Source organism: Macrotis lagotis, chromosome 2 (genome assembly GCF_037893015.1).
Source record: "Macrotis lagotis isolate mMagLag1 chromosome 2, bilby.v1.9.chrom.fasta, whole genome shotgun sequence".
Taxonomy (NCBI): domain Eukaryota; kingdom Metazoa; phylum Chordata; class Mammalia; order Peramelemorphia; family Peramelidae; genus Macrotis; species Macrotis lagotis.
In genome coordinates, this window is record NC_133659.1 from 98,185,703 (window position 1) to 98,209,268 (window position 23,566).

Below are 23,566 nucleotides of genomic sequence, written 5' to 3' on the forward strand. Positions count from 1 at the left end.
CATAACAATAACATTTTGCAACTATATATGTGTGTGTGAATATAATTGCTTTTCATTTATTATCTCATTTGATTCTCACAGCTCTGCAAGGTGCTATTATTAAACCCATTTTACAGATGAGAACATTGATGTAAACAGTACAACTTTCCCAGAGTGACAAAGCTACTAAGGTAAAATATTATAATTAATTAATATTAATCATAGATAGATAATAAATGGTAACATATAAAAATAAATAGGGCAGCTAGGTGGCACAGTGGATAGAGCACGGGCCCTGGAGTCAGGAGTACCTGAGTTCAAATCCGACCTCAGACACTTAATAATTACCTAGCTGTGTAGCCTTGGGCAAGCCACTTAACCCCATTTGCCTTGCAAAAGCCTAAAATATAAATAGATAGAAAGAAAGATAATATAATTAATTAGTAATATTCTCAAAAGCAGGATCTGACTCAGATTTTCAAGATTCCAATTTCAAAATTATGCATTTTGCCATACTACCAGAGTAAAAAACAAGTCAGACAGCTCTCTCTCTCTCTCTCTCTCTCTCTCTCTCTCTCTCTCTCTCTCTCTCTCTCTCTCTCTCTCTCTCTCATCCCCTACTTCCCAAACTACAAACTCCAAGGAAGTGTCTAAGGTCAGTTTTGAACTTGGGTCTTCCTTCTTAACATCAGTACCAGAATTCTTTGAATTGCACTAACTAGCTCCCTATCTATTATCCCTTGTTGTAGCATTAAGAGAATAAAGATTTTTTAACCATTTCTCTTTAAAGAGAACATTATAAAATTTGAAAGAATTTAATGTCTCAAATGTAATCCAGACTGCTCTCCTCCTATCCAATTCTTGGTCAAGTTCACAGTCTACATATGGTAAGATATTTGTATATGTGTGTATGTGTATATATATGTGTAAGTATGTGAATATAGTTGTATGAATTGTGACATGTAAATATGTATCTATCTTTATGTAGATATATGCATAATTATTGTGTGTGTATATATATACTGGATTAATTTTTAGACTGTCTTACTATATGAAACAACCTGAGAAATAAACATTTTTATTCATGGGGTTTTTTTTGTGTGGAAGTCTAGATTTAATTTAAAATTAACGTAATACCTTACTTATAGTAGGCATTTCATATATATATATATATATAGAGAGAGAGAGAGAGAGAGAGAGAGAGAGCGAGAGAGAGAGAGAGAGATAATTTTATATTTTGCATATAAACTTTATTCAATTGGCCTAAAACAAAGAGATGGTTACTCATCAAAGGATGTTCCAAATAATGTAAAGAGAATTGGATGTCTCTATTAATGGCAAGGTTCACCAGATGGCAAATGCTACTAATATCAAATAATATATTCAGCAGATTGCATTGAGTCACTGACTAGTCAAAGGCTGCTTCAATACTAATCATAGTTAGTCAAAAAGAACAACATTTCCAACCCACAAAGCAAATACCTATAAATACAGAGGAAGATATAAATATTATAGATATTGATATAGGTACGGATACAGATATTATAGAAATATATGTAGGTATATATTATAACATTCATTTAGGGAGCTTGTGTACATGCAAAATATATTTGAACAAACCACACACTTAAATATATAGGCATTATACATACATATATGTGTATGTATTCTTCAAGAACATAGAATGATACATTGAATGCCTCCTTCTATAGTTTAATTTAGGTAAAACCTATGCCCATAGAAGTGATCAGTGAAGACACAGTGTACCAAAACACTGTTTTTTTTCATGAAGCTGCTAAAATCATGTTGATCCATTTATAGCTAAAATTTTATAACTTTATTTTAGTTTTTTTTTAATCTCAGTTGTCTGATGAATGTAGTCATTCAAGATGAAGTCTTCTATTTTCTCTTTCCTAATCTCTTCCATCCATTTATTGTTAATTGATGGGATCCTTGTTTCTGGACAATAAATAACCTTTGATGAGCACCCAGTTCCTTCTCACATTACATTCCCCCAGATGGCATCCTAATTCCACCAACAGTTCTGGCCTATTTCATTTTTCTCCTTGCTTGAGTGGATTGCCACCACAGTATGCATATGCCTTTGGTCAATCACCTAACAGGTGGCTGCAGACTGAAGATGAAGGAAAACAGTTCATCTGTAGAAAAGGAATAGAGAAAAGGTCAGGTAAAAAATGAAAAGCGATTGAGTTTTTGGCCTTGGGGACAGAATGAGGTAAAGGGAGACAAGCATTCAAGCAGTCTGCAGGAGCCCAGTAGCCAAAACAGGAAGCTGAATTTCATGAAGCTTGATTATCAGAGCCAGCTATTATATCATATAGAGGCAATAGGTCATGTAAAAATTATATGTTAAAAAAGTACACATCTTCACATTGATTCATTTCTATACATGGTTTCTTGATGCCAAATAAAAGCTCTCTTAATTTCCTGAAATTTCTTTAAATTTTCTGGGGGAAAAAAAAGTCTGTTCTGTAAGTAAGTATAACCTAAATTCATATAATCAAATAAGGAAAAGGAGTAGTGATTCGGAATTTTTTTCCTAAGATCTGTGATAATCATATAAAGGAATAAAATAATTATTTCACATATTCTGTACTAAGAACAATAAAATTAATTAGTGTAATATTTTTCTTCCCTTCAATTTCAAATAACCATATCAATTAAAGGGAAATAAGGTTAAATGATGGTCTGAGTAATTCTGTTGAATATCATAGAACCAATATGTATTATCTCTTCCAACATTGCATTATGAACTCTACCTATAACTCTAGTTATTTAAAAACCAAATAGCATTGCTTTGTGCTGGTTGGCTTTATCATACTAGTTTATTTTTTCTTTTCCATTCTTGCTATTGTCCAACATAAGTATAGCAGTGCTTTAAGATAAATGAATTGTGAATTTCTGTAGTTCCAAGAATTAGAAAAAAATTCAACTTTTTTTTCTCTATGAGGTTAAAAAAATGTCAGGGGTGACTGGATGGTGCAGTGTATAGAGCACCGGCCCTGGAGTCAGGAGTACCTGAGTTCAAATTCAGCCTCAGACACTTAATGACCTAGCCTTGTGGCCTTGGGCAAGTCACTTAACCCCATTGTCTTACAAAAAAAAATTTTTTTAAAAGTCACACCTCAAATCTTCCTGATGTCCTAATCTTCTGAAAAATTGGGATTGCTAACATTGGCTATAAAGCATTTAGATTAACTGTTTTGTTTTTGTTTTTGTTTTTACAAGGCAAATGGGGTTAATTGGCTTGCCCAAGGCCACAGGGCTAGATAATTATTAAGTGTCTGAGTCCGGATTTGAACTCAGGTACTCCTGACTCCAGAGCTGGTGTTCTATCCACTGTGTCACCTAGCTGCCCCTAGATTAAATTTTTGATAACAAATCATATGCTCCTTGAAAACAGGTTTGTTTAGTGAATTTACAGAACTAAAATATACTTTAACTTCAGGGAAGAATTTTAGATAAAAACAAATATGCAGATTTGTCAGAATATCTTGTATGCATGGGAATTAGAATCTAATATAGAATTCATCCCACATGTTAAAACAAAAATGATGAGCATCAATTATATTCCTTTCCTATGTTCTTTTGAGCAGCTGTTAAACCCCAAAGTCAGGCAAGCCCTGAAATATTAACTCACAAGGCCAGAGCTCTTATATATTCTAGACTATTCCATGAGATACTTTTGAGGCTCTTGTTCCAAAAGAAGAAGGGACAAATGCCAAATCTCCAGCTTCCAGAGATCTGAGAATCTATGGAGAGAATAAGCATTCCCTGTGCTCTGTTTTTTTATATATGCCCTTTTCTGGCCCAGCTGAAGGTTAAACACAAGTTTATACAAAATGCCATGTTCTTTTTCAAAAGTCATATCATCAATAGAGCCTGCCTAGCCTTTCTAGTTCCTAGTACTAGTTCCAGTACTTCCTTCCCTTTGACCTATAAAGATTCTTTAATGACTCCTGAAGATTCTATGGATGAGATTCCAGACTGACCTTCAGTCATTGTTCTTTTGGGGTAGTTGAAGGGTGAGGAAATAGGAATTCAATTTACCAGGATTATTCTCATCTGTGTGGTTCTAATCATTGTCATCCCATAAATGTTCCTGAGGAGAGAATTATCATGTGGATAAATTATAATGCCACCTATCAACCACCCTGTTCAATAAATTCCAATGGCCCCTTATTATCTCCAGGTCCAAATATAAAATCTTCTGTTCGTCATTCAAAAACTTTCATAAACTGATTCTTTTGTATTCTACATCTTATACTGTCTGCATACTCTTCAACCTAATGGCACTGGCCTTACTGTTTTGGGGGCAAAACTCTTTATCCCCCAATTCTATCCATTTTCACTGGTCATCCTCCCTAACTGGAATTCTCTCTCTTTCTTGTTTCCTTGTGTTCCTTCAAGTCCCAGTGAAAATCTTGCCTTCTATTAGAAGCATTCCTCATCCTCCTTAATGCTAGTTCCTTTCCTCTATAAATTGTCTCCAATTTATCTTGTCCATATTGGGCTTGTATGTGGTTGGGTTTTTCTTTTTTTTAAATTTGTTTTCATATTGTCTCCCACTTTTAGACTGGGCTTCTCTACAGAGCAGGAAATATCCTTTGCACAGAGTAGGCATTTAATAAATGTTTATTGACTGATTGACTAAATAAAACAACCTACTTTCTTTTCTTGCCTTTGGTTTTTTTTATGTTTCAGCATATCAAAATGTGCTCAAAAATACGCGTGTGTGTTTGTTATGTGTATATAGCTTAGTCTGGTGGAAAAAAATTTTAATTAAGTTATTAGAGTACGAACAGGCTATTTCAAAGCAAAGCATACATTCTCCTAGACTAGAGACCTGTGCTGCTTTGAAATCATGCCATTATCTCTTACATGATGTCAGAAACCAAAGAATTTTAAATAGCCAATTAGTATTTAGAAAGTATTTCTTGTATATGAGATGGGAACACAAGAGATTATCAACCTAGTTACAATTCTAACCTTTTAGTAAACTGGTTGATACATCTTATCTAAGCATGGGGAAGATATAAAGGGAGATCAAAAACCAATAAAGTTAACCTTCAACAAATAAGCGATCTATTTTTAAACAGGTTAAAATAATGAACTAATAAAAACATGTTTGTTAGAATAACTGATAAAAAAATTTAAAACACTTGTTCAAAAATAGTGAATGCTTTATGCACCCTTTTGTTTTTAGCTTAAAGAATTTTTCTCCATTCAAAAATTCTGAAGCCCTAAATAAAGGTATTTCTATGACTGTGTTCTATTTTCCAAATCACAAATTGAATGTCAGATTGAGTATGGCTGTAGTCTCAGCTGTGAAATAGCTCTTTCACTCTATTTTCCCACATCATCCCTCTTTCCTATAAAGATTTCTTCTTCAACTCCTTTCATCCTCCTACCAACATACTCACTTGGGGAAAGAACAGGGGAATAATATTTAACAAATATTGGGCATAGGCAAAGTTCTGAGCACTGCAAACATTTTCAGAAAGTAATTTAGAAAAATTTCTGAAAAATCCTTATGGTGTTATTGTTCTGTGTCAGTAGGGTAATGGATAGCCTTTTAAGAATTTTATTGATAATTTTGATTTTATATATCACTATCATTTCTGATCCACCTCTACCCAGCAACCACTTCTTATAATCAAAAACAACAACAACAAAAAAAAAAAAAACCTGAGGGTGGTGAACTGTTCACAAAATTAACAACACATCAATTGAATCTAACAGTATATGAAATGTTCCACATCCATAGTCCTCTAATTCTTCAAAGGAGGTAGGTAAGTATATTTTTCATGTATTTTTTTAAGGAATAGACTTGTGCAAAGTACAGCTTTATTTATTTTTTTATTCATTTATTTGTTTATGTAGTTAGCTTCCATCTTTTCAATTTATATTACTTCACTTTGCATCAGTTCATCTTACGGTTTTGTTTTCTGGGTTTTTTTTTTTATGTTTCTCTGAGTTTATAGCCATTATTTTGTTTGGGGGGGGGGTTAGGTTTTTGCAAGGCAAATGGGGTTAAGTAGCTTGCCCAAGGCCACACAGCTAGGCAATTATTAAGTATCTGAGGCTAGATTTGAACTCAGGTACTCCTGGCTCCAGAGCCAGTGCTCTATCCACTGTGCCACCTAGCTGCCCCTATAGCCATTATTTCTTAAAGAGTGTTATATACTTCTATTAGACTATATGCTATTCACAAGATTTCTGGCAACATGAAATGACAGTCATTCTTATATAGACTTGGGTTTGAAACCTTGCTATCAGGTGATTTTAATTGTTTATTAGTTGTGTGACATTAAGTAAGTGCTAAAATATATTTATCTTTAAAAGCACTGACTTTGGAGTCACTGAATGGAGTTGAAATTTAAAGTCTTGAATTCAAATGTTCCCTGACTTAGATACTTCTTAGCTGTACCACTTTGGGCAAAACACTTAACGTCATCATAGTTTTGCCACCTAAAAATGAGGATACTGATAGTGCCTGCCTCACAGGGCTATTGTGAGGACCAAATGAGGTAACATATATGTAAAATGTTTTGCTAACTTGAAAACACCATAAACATTCCAAGCATTAGTAAATGGTCTCTTAGGTCTCTTCTAACTCTAAGTTTATGACCCTCTATTCCCGGATCACTTAAAACCATGAGCTTCCTTAACTGTTAAATGGATATTATGATTCTTGTAAAAGCCTGACTCCCAGGTTTGTTGTGATGATCAAATGATAATATGCACATACATATACATATACATATATATATAAGAAAATTATATATTATAATAATGTATTCTATTCACATATACTATTATACATGAGAATATATTGTAATATTCGATTCATTTAGACTATATCCTCTATGTAAGAATATATAGTACAATATAATTCTCTGTCCATATATATGAATATATGGAATACAAATATAAAAGAATATATGAAGTACTATATATAATGAGAATATATACATATATTAGAATGTATTCTATCTATATTATTATTCTAATCATATATATGAGAATATAAATGTTTTTGAGGATATACATATAGAGAGACTAATATATCAAATGAGAATATATAAGATAAACACATATATTAGGTAATATTCTATTCTTAAATTATTATCCTATTCATATATGTAGAATAAATGAGAATATATTTATATATTATTCTGTTCATATGTATAAAATGTACATATGGAATATCTTAAATATATATAGAATATATCAAATGAGATTTGAAAATATTTATTCTTATATTATTCTATTGATCAAAATTATTCATTCTGTTCTATTCATCTAAATTAGAATATTTATTCTCATTAGATCATCACAACAAGCTTGCAAGGTATTTTTTTTGTTCAGTTGTTTTTCAGTCACGACTAATTCTTATTGATTGCATTTGGGGCTTTCTTGACAAAGATATTGGATGGATTTGCTATTACCTTCTCTAGCTCATTTTAAAGATAAGGAAACTGAAGAAAACAAGCTTAAATGATTTGCCCAGGGTCACACATCTAGTAAGTGTCTGAGGCCAGATTTGAACTCAGGAAGAGGAATTTGACCAATTTCAGACTTCTGTTCTACCTAGCTACCCTGAGAAAGATTTTCTTGATTTTTCTTGATACATGTATGTGGTGTGTGTGTTGTGTGCATGTAGGTATATTCACATATATATATATGTAAATTCACATATAAATATATATAAATTTTCTCATATAGTTTATATATTCTCATATTTGAGCAATTCTGTGTGTGCATGTGTATGGGGGGGTACATGTGTATATATTTGGGGTAAGTGAGTAAAGGGTGATTTTTTTTTAGATTTTTTTTTAGATTTTTCAAGGCAATAGGGCCACATGGCTAGGTAATTATTAAGTAATTATTAAGTGTCTGAGGCTGGATTTAAACTCAGGTACTCCTGACTCCAAGACCAGTGCTCTATCCACTATGCCACCTAGCCGCCCCTAAAGGGTGATTTCTAACCAGAAAGAATTATGGGGGTGGAGCCAAGATGGCAGCATGAAGGCAGCATGTCCTGGGAACTCCTTCCCCCCAAAACACCAAAAGTCAACAAATTATGACTCTAGTAAAAATTTAGAGGGTCAGAACCCATAGAAATTCTGAATTATACATTTTCCCAGTCCAAGATAACTTAGAAGTTCTACAGGAAAGGTGTGTTCCACCAGGACCACCAGTCGGAAAAAGCCTGGGTCACAGCACAGCCCCAGGAATTCTTGAAGAGGTGGGGAGAGAATTCTGCTACACCAGAATGAGTGTGGAGTGAGGGAACACTGGCCATAGAATCTGCAGCAAGAATCTGGAGAAAGGAGCCTGAACACCCAGAGCAAAGCCCACAGATGGTAAGGGTGTCAGGGAAAACTATAGAAATTTCTCTGCTTTCCCTCAGGGTAGGACTTTGCTGTTTGCCTACACTCAGATCCAGTTGGCAGTTTGGACGTCCATACTAAGATAGCCCAGTAGGGCTCCTCCTTACAGCTCCAGGGCAGAGGGAAGTGAAGTGGTCATCTACATATCAAAGCACAGACAAAAGAGCCTAAGACCTTGGAGGAATAAAGGTCCCAGTGGGGTGTCCCCCCCCAAAAAAAATCCAGAGTCTTGGGATGAGGAAATGAGTAAACAACGGAAAAAGAAGAATCTGACCATAGAGAATTATTTTAGTCCCATGGAAGATCAAAGCACATAGTCAGATGACAACAAAATTGAAGTTTCCATATCCAAAACCTCCAAGAGAAATAGAAAATGGGCTCAGACTATGGATGAGCACAAAAAAGACTTTGAAAAGCAATTAAGGGAGGTGGAGGAAAAATTGGGAGGAGAAATAAGAGCAATGCAGAAAAATCATGAAAACCAAATCAACAATTTGGTGGAAGAAATATAATATGTTAAAAGCCAGTTTAGACCTAATGGAAAAAAGCAAAACAAAAGGTAAATGAGGAGAAGAATGCCTTAAAAAAGCAGATTGGCCAGCTGGAAAAGGAAATTAAAAAAAGCTCTCTGAAGAAAATAACTCCTGCAAATGAAGAATGGAAGTAAAGGAAACTGATGACTTTGCAAGAACTCGGGAAGAAATAAAACTCTTCCAAAAAAGCCAAAAATTAGAAGAAAATGTGAAATATCTCATTGGAAAAACAACCAACCTTAAAAACAGATGCAGAAGAAATAATTTAAAAATTATTGGGCTCCCTGAAAGTCACAACCAGGAAAAGAGCCTAGACTTCATTTTTCAAGAAATAATACACCAAAATTGCCCTGAGATCCTAGAAGCAGGGGGTAAAATAGAAATTGAGGGAATTCACTGTCACCTCCTGAAAGAGATCCCAAAAGAAAAGCTTCCAGGAATATTATAGCCAAATTCCAAAACTCCAAAATCAAAGAGAAAATTCTAAAAGCTGCCAGAAACAAACAATTCAACTACCAAGGTTCCGTAGTAAGGATTACGATCTGGCAACATCTACATTAAGGGCTCATAGGGATTGGAATATGATATTCCAGAAGGCAAAAGATCTTGGTTTACAACCAAGAATCAACTACCCTGCAAAACTGAACATCCTCTTTCAGGGGAAAAGATGGCTTTTCAATGAAACAGAGGACTTTCAAACTTTCATATTGAAACAACCAGAGCTGAACAGAAAGTTTGATCTCCAAGTATAGCACTCTGGTAAACCATAGAGTAGAGGGGCTGGAAGAGGACTAACTATGAGGAACTTAATGATATTGAACTGATTGTATTCCTTCATGGGAAGAAGATATTGATAACTTATATAAACTTTCTCATTTATAAGAGCTGTTAGAAGGAGCATATATAGACAGCACATAGGAAGGAGTGAAATATAATGGTATAATATAATAAAAAGTTGGAGTCAATGGGTGATAAAGGAAAGTACTGGTAGGAAGGGAAAGAGATGAAGAAGAAGCTAAGAAATTTCACGTAAGAGTCAAGAACAAAAGCTTTTTTCAATGGAGTGGAAAGGAGGAAGGCAAGGAGGAATGAGTGAGCCTTCATTATCATCAGAAACGGCTCAAAGATGAAATAACATACACAATTAATAGGGTGAGGAAATCTATCTTACCCTAGAGAAAAAAAAATGAGAAGAAAGGAATGGGATAAGGGGGAATGGGGAGAGGGAAGGGGGAACAGATGATATAAGAGAGGGAAGATTGAGGGAGAGGGTACTCAGATACAACACACTTGTGGACAGGGCCAGGATGAAAGGAGAGGGAGAATAGAATAAATGAGAGTGGGGAGGAATAAAGTAGAGGTAGAGCTAGTAATAGCAACTGTGGGAAAAATACTGAAGCAACTTCTCTGGTAGACTTATGATAAAGAAAATAACTCACCCCAGAGAAAGAGCCATTGGAAGTACATTTTTTTCACTCTCTCTCACTGTTCTTGAGGTTTATCATCTTTGGGGGGGGGTATGTTTATTCTTATAACAAAACTATTGTAGTAATAATAATAATAATAAATTAAAGTAAAAACATAATTTACCTTAATAACAAAAAAAAAGGAACCAGGAGGGATGGGAATTTAGGGTAGTTTGTAGGGATTTGAATGAACTGATACTGAGTGAGATGAGCAGAACCAGAAAAATATTGTACACCCTAACATCAACCTGGGAATGATGATCAACTTTGATGGACTTGCTCATTCCATCAGTACAACAATCAGGGATAATTTGGGGCTATCTGCAATGGAGAATACCATCTGTATCCAGAGAAAGAACTATGGAGTTTGAACAAAAACCAAGAATATTCCCTTTAATTTAGGGGGGAAAAAACCCATATCTTATTGTCTGATATTGCTATCTCTTATATTTTATGTTTCTTCCTTAAGGATATGATTTTTCTCTCATCACATTCAATCTGGACCAATGTATAGCATGGAAACAATGTAAAGACTGGCAAATTGCCTTCTTGGAGGTGGGGGGTGGGGGGTGGAGGGAAGTAAGATTAGGAGAAAATTGCAAAACTCAAAACAAATAAAATCTTTAAAAAAATTTTAAAAAGAATTATGCAAAGAAAAGTTATTAGTATTAGCATTGGTAATCAAAGCATTTAGAATCTTTTAGAAGAAATGTGACAAAATATTGAACAAATTCCTTCTGGTACTTTTTTTTATTTTTGTATTTTATGAATATCAGTGCTGGTTGTGGACTCTCAGGGGAGCTGCTGCCTCTACCGCAGTAGGAGAGCTATAATAGAGGTGAAAAGAACATGAGCTCTTGTGACTGGTAGTAATTTTCTTGCTAAACAATCTTGGACAATTTGCTTTCACTCTCTGGACAACTGTTTCAATAACTCTCAAATAAAGGGGGTAAAATACCAGAGGTGGCAAACTCCATTGCAACTTGGCTCAAAATTTTTTGATGTGCCTGAATGAGATTGAAGTGCATTTCTTTTTAAACAAAAATAAAGAATCAACAAAATTAATGAAATTCAATATAACATAGATGTCAATTTGTGAATCTCTAGTCTGATATCACTTGTGATCATTTAAGGTCTTTACAATCAATGCCAATCTGTGATGTCTTTCATGGAGATGGTCCTCTTTACTTTTCCAGACATGTTCCATATTTCTCCTCTTTATAACTTTCTACATTCCATATAAACCAGACTATGTTCTGATTCCTAAACTATGCCCCCAAGTCTGGACCATGAGCATCCTCTAGATGCCCATGGATCTTGAGCAATTCAATTCACTTCTCTAGCCTTCAGTTTTCTCATCTGTGAAATGGGATGATAGAACTAGATGGTCTCTGAGATTCCTTCTGGCTCTAAATTTATGATCCTTAGAATGTTTTCCATGACTGTTGTTGGCAACTCCCTAAGTCATGTCACACTTCTCAACATTGTTTTCTCCTTCCTCTTTTTCTACCATGTTGACAACAAAGTTCTCTCTCCAGATTGTGATTTATTGGGGGAGGATGGGAGTCACATTTGTCAATTTTATTGGTTTTTTTCTCTTGAAGGCTGTTAGATGAGATGGGTCCTTTGAATCCATGGCATTAAAGATTTGGCAGTAGAAGTTCATAATGGATAAAATATAATTTAAATCTAAGGGAATTGAACCTCTGAATGGTGAATAGTACCTACTTCATGCAAATTTCAAAGCTAAACATATATTAATAAATTCAGAATCCCCAAATTGAATTCAGATGGCTCACCCATGACATGATATTTTATACATTTAATTTGTATAAAAGAAAAATTGACCTTTCCTTTGTTCCAGTGTTTTTTTAGCCAAGGCTCCCAGATTTAACAGAAAATTTTCACTTTCTCAGTGCATGACTGTGGATCTGCAAAAGGAAGAAAATTTAGGTCTTTATGATGTCACATTTCACAACCAGGTATTTTATTGACTTGTCTTCAAGACTAAATAGGAATGAATCAAGCACACTGGCATTTTAAATTCAGGGTTATTATTTTTCTCCAATTTTTAAATTTCTAGACTCTTCCCTCTGAAGAGGTAGCATGATAGAGTGGATACACGGTCAGTCTAGCATTCAGAAAGATCTGAATTCAACTCCTAACTCTCTCAATTATCTGAGAGAAATGATTATTAATAATCAATAGGGGTGGCTAGGTGGTGCAGTGGATAGAGCACCGTCCCTGGAGTCAGGAGTACCTGAGTTTAAATCCAGCCTCAGACACTTAATACCAGCTGTGTGGCCTTGGGCAAGCCACTTAACCCGATTGCCTTGCAAAAAACTAATCAATAATTTGGGGAGATTCAGAATGTCTCCCTTTTTCTAAAGTCCTGATTTCAAAAATTCAGTCTCTTGAAGGACATTACTGAATGAAATTGGAACCCAACCACGTGGGAAGTCATTATAATCTATTTACGTTTTTGTGGGGATAAATTCTTGACCAAGACTGGGGGTGACCTGGTTATAGGGATAGTCTCCCTTTGACATTATGTCACTCTCAGCCCCCTCAATGTAATATCCATTCTCTCATTAATTGGTAACCAATCAGAGTTGATTACTACCTTCAGGAACACCCCCCCCCCTTCCAATAGGCATATAAGCTGTGAGTCCATTGCCATAATGGCTTTTGGCATTTGAGAATACTGCTTGTCCTTTTATTAAATTGCTGGCAGTACTAATAAATGATTAAATTATCTAGAAATGATGTCTTTCAAATTTCTTAAATGTCACTTACTATCAATGGAACCATGTTTAGCTGACCTCTCAATACCTTGAAATTGTAAAGTCCCTAAGTCATAATAGAATTGCTAGTCTTCAAGGCAATTTCTATACTACAGGTTCTTTCACTGATGAAATCATAAGGCCAGACAATCATAGTGTTGGCAATAATATCATCATGATTATTGTTACTACTACTGACAATAATAATAATAATATTTCTTATTAATGCAGACTTTAAGTTTTACAAAACATCCTTATTAACAACTCTCCCAAGAGTTCCCTAAATTAATTAAAGGTCTTTACCAAAAATAAATAAACTAGAACAACTCTCTTTGGAACATAATCTCTGTTTAAAGATAAGGGGGTTTGTATGTACTTATGAAGTTTTCATTTTAATGCATTCTAGGGACACAATAAACTGTGAATCCACATAGAGTTACTTTTTTTACAATTGATCACTAAAGAGTACACTTACTAACAGACAAATAATTTCTTTATCTGTGTGTTTACTTTATGACAGTAATGTTCTCATCACTGCTTTCTTCAGAATGCCTTCCTGCCTTATGCCTACTGGAGAAAATATTCTCATGCCCTTTTCTGCCTATTCCATACAAAACCAGGACTAGTCCCACAGTAAATAAATACATCTACCATGTTCATCTTTCTTAAAGTTTACAATGAGAAAAGCCCTGGATTTGAACTCCAAGAACTGTTAGAATCCTGACTCTGTCACATGCTATCCATGTGATCTTGGGTAAGTCATTTCCCCATTTATGGAAATCTTTCCTTATCACTTAATAGGGAAGCTGGATAAGATAACAGTTAAGGTTCTTTTCATGGATGAAATATATAATATTTATGGGCTCCAAGCAAGTACTTTGAGAATTGCAGCAAGTATGGAATTTTTTGGCCTGATATTTACAGTCCAACAATCTAATTTCTCACCTGCCTATATTTATTTTTCATTATTTCCTTCAAACACACTACAGTGTAAGTAACTAGGACTATAAGATCCTGCATCTGTGAATTCCTGTAGTTCATCTACCATATCACCTGTATTTTCTTATCTCTATCTATTGATATCTTGTTTTTTCAACATATAATTCATCTATAACCCCCAGGATGAAGCTTTTCATTTTTTTCCAAATGAAGATGGCCTTTTTTCCCACCTCAAATTCTTTTTTAGCATTTTTAGATAACTTTTTGACTTCATTACATCCTCCCTAGCATCAAAATTATTTTTCAACCTATATGATATCCCATTCCCTGAGATCAGAAACTACTCTTTTCATCTTTGAATCCAAAATGTCAAGATGCCTCACTTGTAATGTGTTCTTAAAAATATGTTAAATTGAATTGTCTCATAAAGGTCACTGTTAAAATGTATATGTAGTAGCTAAACTAGGAAGAAGGACCCTCAGAGTCTCCTCTAGCTAGCAGTCATAAGTTTATCCAAGCCAATTAAGCCAATGTTCAACTTGTAGTCATACTGAGACACTGGATCTTAGAAGTTAAGATATGGGATAAGGGATTTTCACTAATTCCTATTGGAAGGAGAGGTCCAGGGTTGAAGAGAGAGTACCCTGAATAAGGTACAAATAAGGCTAGAAATATAATATGGAGTCAAGTTTGTGGGGGGTGAGGAGGGCATTAAATGTAAAACAGAGAAATCAATCTTTGAAATCAGGGGTAATAAAGTGGTACTAGAGATTATTAAGTGGGATATGAACTTGGCCAAATCTATGCTTTAGTAAGTCACTTTGGTAGCTGGTATAAAGGATGGGTTGGAGTAAAATGAGATGCAAGGTGAGAAAATCAGTTATGAGGCTGTTACAATAGTCCAAGGTAGAGCTGATAAGGGTCTACAGTAGGGTGGTAGCTGTGTGAGTGAAAAGCATGGAATGGGAAGAAAGAGAAGAAGAAAGAAACAAGCATTTATTAGGTACCCACTATGTTTCCAAACTGGGACTAAAGCTTTTACAAATATTATCTCATTTGATCTTCCTCAAAGTAAGTGCTAATATTAATTCCATTTAACAATTGAGGAAGCTGAGATAGGCAGAGGTAAAGTGACTTGCCCAGCTATTAAACATCTGAGGTTGGATTTGAATTCATCTCTTCCTTAGTTCTGATCCAGGATTGTATCCACTGCACCACCCAGCTTCATGAAAAGTCATGGAAGTAGAAAGAAGATTCAGAAACTGACTGACTATATGAGCTGAGTAAGAATGAGGAGTAGAGGATGACACCAAGGTTGTGAATCTCGATGAATGATAATGCACTGCATAGAAATAGGAAAATTCAGTACAAAGAGTGGGTAAAGAGGAGAGGATAATAAGTTTGTTTAGGAGCACAAAATCCATAATGTATTGATGATACAGGACTGTAACTCAGAAAAGTGATTAGAGTAGGATGTATAGATATGAGAATTATCCACATAGAAATAATCACTAAACTCATTAACTGAGGCTACCACTCTGGCAGTAGTTAAAATGATCACCTCAAGCATTAGATCAGAAGTCTAATCAAGAATACTAATAGTTCTTATTTATTCAGATTCTTCAAAAATTGCCAAGTGCTCTCTCTCTCTCTCTCTCTCTCTCTATATATATATATATATATATATATATATATATACTCAGATTCAATAAATGCAAAAACCCTGATTAGTAGTTAATAAAAGTATTATCTCCATTTTACAGAAGAAGTACCAGGCACAGAGGCACAGAGAAGAGACTGCAATTTTCCCAGGCTCAAACGACTGAGTATCAAAGGCATGATTCACACCCAGATTTCCTTGACTCCAATTTTTCATTATACCTCTGCCATTTTCTTAAGACTTCAGTTTAGAGATAGATCATCTCAACTTTAGATTATAAAGCAAGAAAGTGAAAGAGGAATATTAATAGGATTGGAGAGCTGTAAGGAACTTCAAGACAACATCCCTACCAGGGATTTGTTTTCTTGAATAAAAATTAACATAAAGAGAGATTGTTGTTTTTTTCTCCAAGCCTGAAGTTCAAACTCGGAAACATGGTGGATACTAATTGGAAACATTATTTGAGCGCATTTTTTTCCATGCTTACCAAAATTAATGAGGGTATGTAATACATAAAAATGCACAAAGGAATCAGTTCAGAAGCAGGAGACATTAGAATAGCAGGCATAAATGCAGCCGGTAAACAAATTTAGTCCATGCATAAGAAATGAGAATGAGGTTATCTTTCTGAAAGTATCATAGCAGAATTTTCACACATCGTTGCTAAGTTAATAAAATAAGTCACAGGTTCTTCTTAAAATGAAACCAAATGGGTTTTCTTCTGGGAGTAGCTTTTTTTATATTTCTCTTTAGTAAATTCCCAAGTGTAGCTTCCATAATATTCATGGCCCCTCTAGGAAATAAGATGGTTTGTTGTGGTCTTTCAGGGTTTTCCCAAATTCTTCAACCAATATTTGGAAGTTGGCTGCTGCAGGAGCTTGTTCCTACCCTGAATGTCACTGACTTGTCAACAGTCTGTTATGAATAGCATGCAGGAGAACAAAGTGACCTTGACTGTGCTAAATGTTTTATGAATGGTTGCCCATTTCCAGAAAAAATAATATGAATACGTTTTCCAGATTTGCTCTTTCTGATTTCCTTAAGAATGTCTCCAGTAACAAACTATCTTTTATCTTCCTGAGGTCTTGCTGATACGGAAAGTACAGAAAAATATGACATTTTAATGAAGAATTTGATCCTTACATGGTTTTAGAGAATAAATTCTTTTACCTGATCAAAAACTGTCTAGAATGAATGAAAGTTTGATAGTACCTCCTAGACTCATCATTGCTCAGTGTCAGCCATAGGAAATCTTTATACTTATAAAATTAGATATTTAGCACCAGAAGAGACCTTAGAGATCATCTAATCCAATTTTACAAATAAGAAAACTAAGACCTTAAGACCTGAAGAGAAGCAATCTGATCAAAGTCCAAGTCAAGGCCAAGCTAGTGATAAGGACAAAATTTATACTTTAAGTTTCCTTTTTCAGTCCAATGTTTTGTTTAGGTGTTTTTTTTAACTTTCCTATAACACTGAATCCTCATTTCCCCCTAATTGGCCCCTGTTCTCCCAATAAATAAAAATATACCTATTAAATATCTACTCTGGTGGATCTGCTATCTCAAGTCTCTCCCCATTCCAAACCATTTTCCATTCTGCCACCAAAGTGATTTACCTAAAATTCAAGTCTAACTATATCACTCTCCTACTCAATAAATCCCTGTGGCTCCCTATCTCCTTTAGAATCAAATACAAGTCTCTCTCCTTGGAACTCAAAATTCTTCCTCATTTTTCCCTTCTCACCTTTCCATTGTTCTTATATTCTCTCCTCCGCTATCCACTGGAATCCTTGTGATTTTACCAATAAGACACTGTCTCTAGGTTCCAGGCTTTTTCTCTGTCTGTGACCCCTGCCTGGAATGCTCTCTCCTCATCTCTCCCTACTAACTTCCCTGGGTTTTTTTTTTAATCCTATCTAAAGCCACTCTTAATTATAGTATCTTTCATTATTTCTTGCATATTGCTTGTTTGTATAAATGTGTTTTCTTGTTTTCTCCCCTATTAGAATTTAAACCCTTTGGGGGCAAGGACTATATCCTATGCCTCTTTTTGTAATCTCAGCACATAGTACAGTCCCTTTAATACAGAAGATGCTTAATAAGTTCTTGTAACTTTGCCCTAGGCACTGTTCTATACATCAAGGATAAAATGACTAAAAAATGGAATACTCCTGGCCCTCAGGAAGCTTGCATTTGCATTTAGCAAACAAAGAAGGTGAAACAAACTTCAGAAGTCAGGTAGTTTAACCTCTCCTGTATTATCTCTCAATCTATCAATCAATCAACATTTAAGTATGCCATTTTATTCATTACTCAATTATTTATTGTTTATTTTCCAGGAGCTGAATTTAGAAGTGCTACAATGTGTCATGAACTTTCACCAAGGCACCTATTAAAAATATTCAGTGACAAGAATTCACCTCCCCAAGGAACCCAGTCTATTTTTCAACAAGTCTAATTAAGTCAAGCAACATTCATAAGCACCAACCTTTGTGACAGGCACTAATGCGAGGGTTTGGGTATTCTATCCATAATCTTCAAATAATTTGGGAGAAAGTTTGACTTGAAATTGACTTGTAGTCAGTGACCCAAGTTCCAAACCAACCAGATCACGCTTAACCCCTTTATAAGATGTTTCAGATATTTGAAGATCACTATCATGTCCTCCTTAAGCAACAAGTTCTCTCTTTTTCCAATGTAAAAATTCTCAATTTCTTCAATTTTCATGTGGCACGGTTACATCTTGTGTGTGTGTGTGTCTATATATATATATATAGTTGTTTGCATGTTGTTGTGAATATTTTTAGAATGTGAGCTCCTTGAGAACAGGGACTTTACTTTGTACCTAAATGTATAGAACCCAATCACTGGAATAATCCTTAATAATTGCTTACTTCTAGTTCTTTTGCTATCTAATCATCTTCTGTTGATTTTCTAGCATGTCAATGTCCCTCTTAAGAGATATCTGTCCAAAGAAGACAACAAATTGAACTACCTCCCTTGTTAAGTAATGGGTTTTTAGACCTGAAGTTTATATTACCTTTTGGAAATTCAATTTAGGCATTTCTTACCAAAATAATAGATGGCTGTAGTACAGTACATGGGAAATAGATCTTATATTACCATTTTAGATCTAGGGAATTCCTAACTAATGAGTCTTCTCTAGGAGAGAAGACAATTCCTGTCTTTCTTCAGTTCTGTTGCACTTCTTTCCTCTATGATTTCTCAAAGACGAACAATTCAGCAAAAACATGAACAATTTCTTTCAGTACTCTGGGGAATAATTTATCTAGAACAGGAAAGTTAGAGAGAGAGAGAAAGAGAGAGAGAGAGAGAAAGAGAGAGAAGAAGGAAAAAGAGGAGAGTAGTTGAGCTTTATCATCTCTAAAGAATGGAGTACATTGTCTTCATGCCATTCTATTAATTAACTTTTATTTTTTAGTCCAAATTTTTTTAAGAATCATTTACTTTGGGGCAGCTAGGTGACGCAGTGAATAGAGCACTGGCCCTGGAGTTAGGAGTACCTGAGTTCACATCTGGCCTCAGACACTTAATAATTACCTAGCTGTGCAGCCTTGGGCATTCCACTTAACCCCATTGCCTTGCCAAAAAACCTAAAAAAAAACCTAAAAAAAAAGAATCATTTACTTCTGACTGTCATGTGTCATTTGACACATGATAATGTGGAATATGGTCCCTTGCTTTGCCAACTATCTTATATGAGTTTCCCCACTATAATTAAAAATACCATTTCTTTTCACCAAACCTTTCCCCATGAAAGCTGGAAGAGGTATATAGGTAGGTACCCACTCTAGAAGTGAAGTTGAAAAAAATAATAGCATTTTGTTCTTATTTAGTCATTTCCAACTCATGATACCATTTGGGGTTTTCTTGCAAAGATACTGGAATGGTTTGTCATTCCCTTCTCTAGGAAACTGAAGCAAACAAGGTTAAATGACTTATCCAGGGTCACTTAGCTCGTAAGTTCTGAACTCAGGAAGCTGAGTCTTCCCATGATGCTTTATTCATTGCACCACCTAACTGACCATAATGTAAGATTACTGTCTATATCAAGGTTCTAAATGAAGTCTCCATCACTGGGTACAGTGCTAGATTTCAACTTAGATCCCAAGTTGGAAAAGGTGGTGAGCAATCTCCTTAGATATGAAGTTATAGGTTCTATTACACACAGGCAAGTTACTTGTAGGTCATTCAAGATTTGCAGACAAAGTGCTTTCCTTACTAATATATAGTTTGTCGAGCTTAAATTGCTTTTTTGAAAGCCTCTCAGATTGCCAGGCTCATAGAAATGGCCCTTGCTTTTTTCTGACCAGTGCAATCAGATTGAATCCAAAGGATGCACTCCAGTTCATAGATCACTTGCTTTATGATTTACTTTATTCATCATAATACTTACCTCTACTTACTCCCAAATGATATTGATCTTTTCCAAAGCAGGTTCTCCCTGTCTGGATCGAACCTGTCTCTGTCAGTAACAATAGTTCCCCCCTCCTACTCCCCCCAACCAGGAAACAGTTCTACTTAAAATGTTTCATAGACCATGTAGTTATTTCTTCATTTGTAAGATATGGTAAGAGAGACTCTAATAGATAAGCAGCCTCAGCTGGCTACTGGAAGTAAGACTAGACCTAGCATTATTACAAGGATAGGCTATATATTCTATGTCCTATGGAAAATAGTTTTATAATACATCTTGACCCAGAACTTATTAAGAAATCCATTACCTTTTTAATTGAAGTTTATATTACCTTTTGGAATTTCAATTTAGGCATTTCTTACCAAAATAATAGATGGCTGTAGTACAGTACATGGGAAATAGAGCTTCTGTTACCAACTGTCTTACTAGAGGGTTATTCAATTATTATTGCCAAATACATTTTCTAATATGAGAAAGGTCATTTTTTTTTGCCTTCCAAATAGACATCATTTGAACTTTACCATGTATTTGTATTAATTTTTTAAGTAGGGACCAAGTTTTGTTTTCTACCTTGCAAATTTTGACCTAGCAATGACTGGCTCTGCTCTGAGGTTGGTTTATGCCATCTGCACCCCAAGGTAAGGACTTTTACTGTGGGTACAAATCCATACATGTTTTTTTTAGTTTTTTTGCAAGGCAAATGGGGTTAAGTGGCTTGCCCAAGGCCACACAGCTAGGTAATTATTAAGTGCCTGAGGTTGGATTTGAACCCAGGTACTCCTGACTCCAAGGCCGGTGCCTTATCCACTACGCCACCTAGCCGCCCCACACATGTTTTGAGAGAAGAATCCAATGTAAACTTAATATGGACTTTTATTGTTTGAACCTAAAAATCAAAGATCACTAATGTCAATGGGCAAGCCAGTTGGAACTCTCTTCACACACAAGGCGAAAGGAAACCCGAGACCTGGTCTTTTCCTCCTGTCACACTTACAAGACAAACACATGCTGCTTTAAAAATAACACCACTCTGAGCAGCAATGTTTCCCTCCCATGTGTTAGGATTAAAAATGAACATCAGCTCACAGTGTTAGGCTTGTTAAGATATAATGTTACCACATGACTTGGAGGCCTTTCAGGATGAAATCAGGAAAAGTCAATTGAGTTGTGCCAAAAAGGTTCCAGAAGTCCTTTGACATCTCAGTCTCTCCAATATACCTACTTCTGGTTTATTTATTATTTTTATTTTTCAACCTCTTTTCCCCTAGGGTTATTTATCCCACAAATTCTCAGCCTCTAATTATTTGCTTTGGTCTTGGGTTCCATATTTTCAGCCTGAGTAGGCCACTTTTCCCAAAGTCAGAATTTTTCCCATTTAAGTGACTTAAAGTATTTAAAAGCAAAACAAGGCTCCCTACCTTTTGAGGTTCTTTGTTTTGTATTGTTTTATGTTTTTTGAAGAAGTGGAGGTCTGAGGATCAGCTGATAATGTGCTTGCTTTCACTGTTCTGCTTTTTTTGCTTTTTTTTTCCTTCTTTGTTACTGGAGGTTGGCTCTCTGGAGAGGGAAGAGAGAGAGGGAATGTGCTTGGAAATGAAGATAAACAGAAGAAATCAATAACTTTTTTAAAGAAGAAAACTACATAACATATTTTTTTTGCACAGAGATTTGGGGATCAATCACTCAGTGACCTGTCATGTATTAGTACTTTGGATCTAGCTCAGGACTTTCTCGACCTGGAGTCAGGAAGACCTGAGTTTATATGCAGGCTCAAATACTAGCTGTAGGATGCTGAGTAAATTACTTTATCCTGTTTGCTTCAGTTTCCTCATCTGTTAAATGAGCTGGAGAAGGATACTCAAGTATCTTTGTCAAAAAAAAACTGAAACAGATCATAAAGAGTTGGACATGATTGAAAACAAACAACAAAAATTCCTTATTACTGTTATTTTTGAATCATCTGCTAATGAAAAACATTAAATTCAAAAACTTAGTCATTTTCAGTTTTTTACACTGATACCAGAAATTAGGAGGGGGAAGAGTGAAAAAATGGGAGAATAATATTGTCTAAACATGATTTCTTTATCAAATATAACTGCTTAAACTGAGGCAGATCAATAACTGATCTATAAGTAAATATTAGAAAGTTACCTGAGCCATGGCAAGATGACTTGCCCACTTTCAGCACATATGTCCAAGGGGGGCACTTCCTGGAATTTAAGGCTGGCAATTTGCTTCTCTGGGCAAGCAGAGCTTTACCTAACTAAAGGTGACATAACCAAGACAACGACAAAAGATGGGCTGTTCACAATGACATCATTCTAATGCCTTGCTTCCTGGTCTTCTACCAATCAGTGCAATGGAAACTAACCACCTCCAGCTTTCTGTTCCTGGCGCCCACTCTTCTAAGTCTGACTTTCTCTCTAATCCCTGTGCAGAAGATTGATCAACCCCTCTCCCAGCATAATGTTTCTCTGATTAGACTGTCCCACCTATCCTCCCAATTTTATCATATATCATTCTCCTTCCTGAATTATATAGTTCAACCAAATTGGCCTTCCTAGACTTTCTTACATTCATCACTCTATCTCTTACTTCCACACATACGCATTAACTGTCTTCTTACCTCCACTTTTTAGAATCGTTTCCTTCAAAATTCTGTTCATTTGATACCTTATTCATGAATCCTTTCCTCATAGCCCTGACTAGTAATCCTCCACTGCCCCCCATACATTTATTTTGTAGTTATTGCTATATATTTTGTATATATTATTTATGTTCATATTGTCTCCTCCAAGAACTCCTTAAGGTAAAGGACTGCTTCAGTTGGGCCTTTACATCTCCAGTCCAAAGCACACAGCAGACATTCAATAAATGCTTATTGATTGACTGAGTCATTGAGATCCTTTGACCCAGCTGAAAAAAATTTCTAGTTATAACACTTCTAGTGAATCGGAATTTTTTAGCTAGTGCATGACTATTCAAAGAATTTTCCATCCATCTCAATTATGAATGTGTGTTTGTGTGTATTAGAACATCTCCATTTAAAAAAAAATATTTTTTGTGGGGATTCTAGAGACTATACAAATTGTTTGCTAAGTGACTCTAATAGAGTAATAATAGAAAGGTGGGGTGTATAACAGAGAAACCCAGATCTTATTGAGTCTTATTAAAGTAACATTACACATACTACCACTTCTAAGCTTTTTATGAATGGTCATGTCATTTTTCTTTATGATTTAGTCCCAGTATTTCCCAGGAGAATAACCAGTGAGATTCCATCCACTAAAGTGTCCATTTAGCATGAGTACCTTAGAGGCAGAATCAATGTCATTCTGTGGTTGGGATT

The 23,566-nt window shown here is 35.2% G+C and overlaps 1 long non-coding RNA gene across 1 annotated transcript; it reads right to left on the bottom strand.

Moving 5' to 3' along the window:
• Positions 1-1,850: 1,850 nt before the first annotated feature.
• On the bottom strand, positions 1,851-22,453 carry LOC141511109 (uncharacterized). Its single transcript, XR_012475265.1, has 4 exons — positions 22,369-22,453; positions 21,636-21,774; positions 12,244-12,326; positions 1,851-2,138 (listed from the first exon to the last, which is right to left on the bottom strand). It is a non-coding gene; the product is annotated as an uncharacterized LOC141511109 (long non-coding RNA).
• Positions 22,454-23,566: the final 1,113 nt, after the last annotated feature.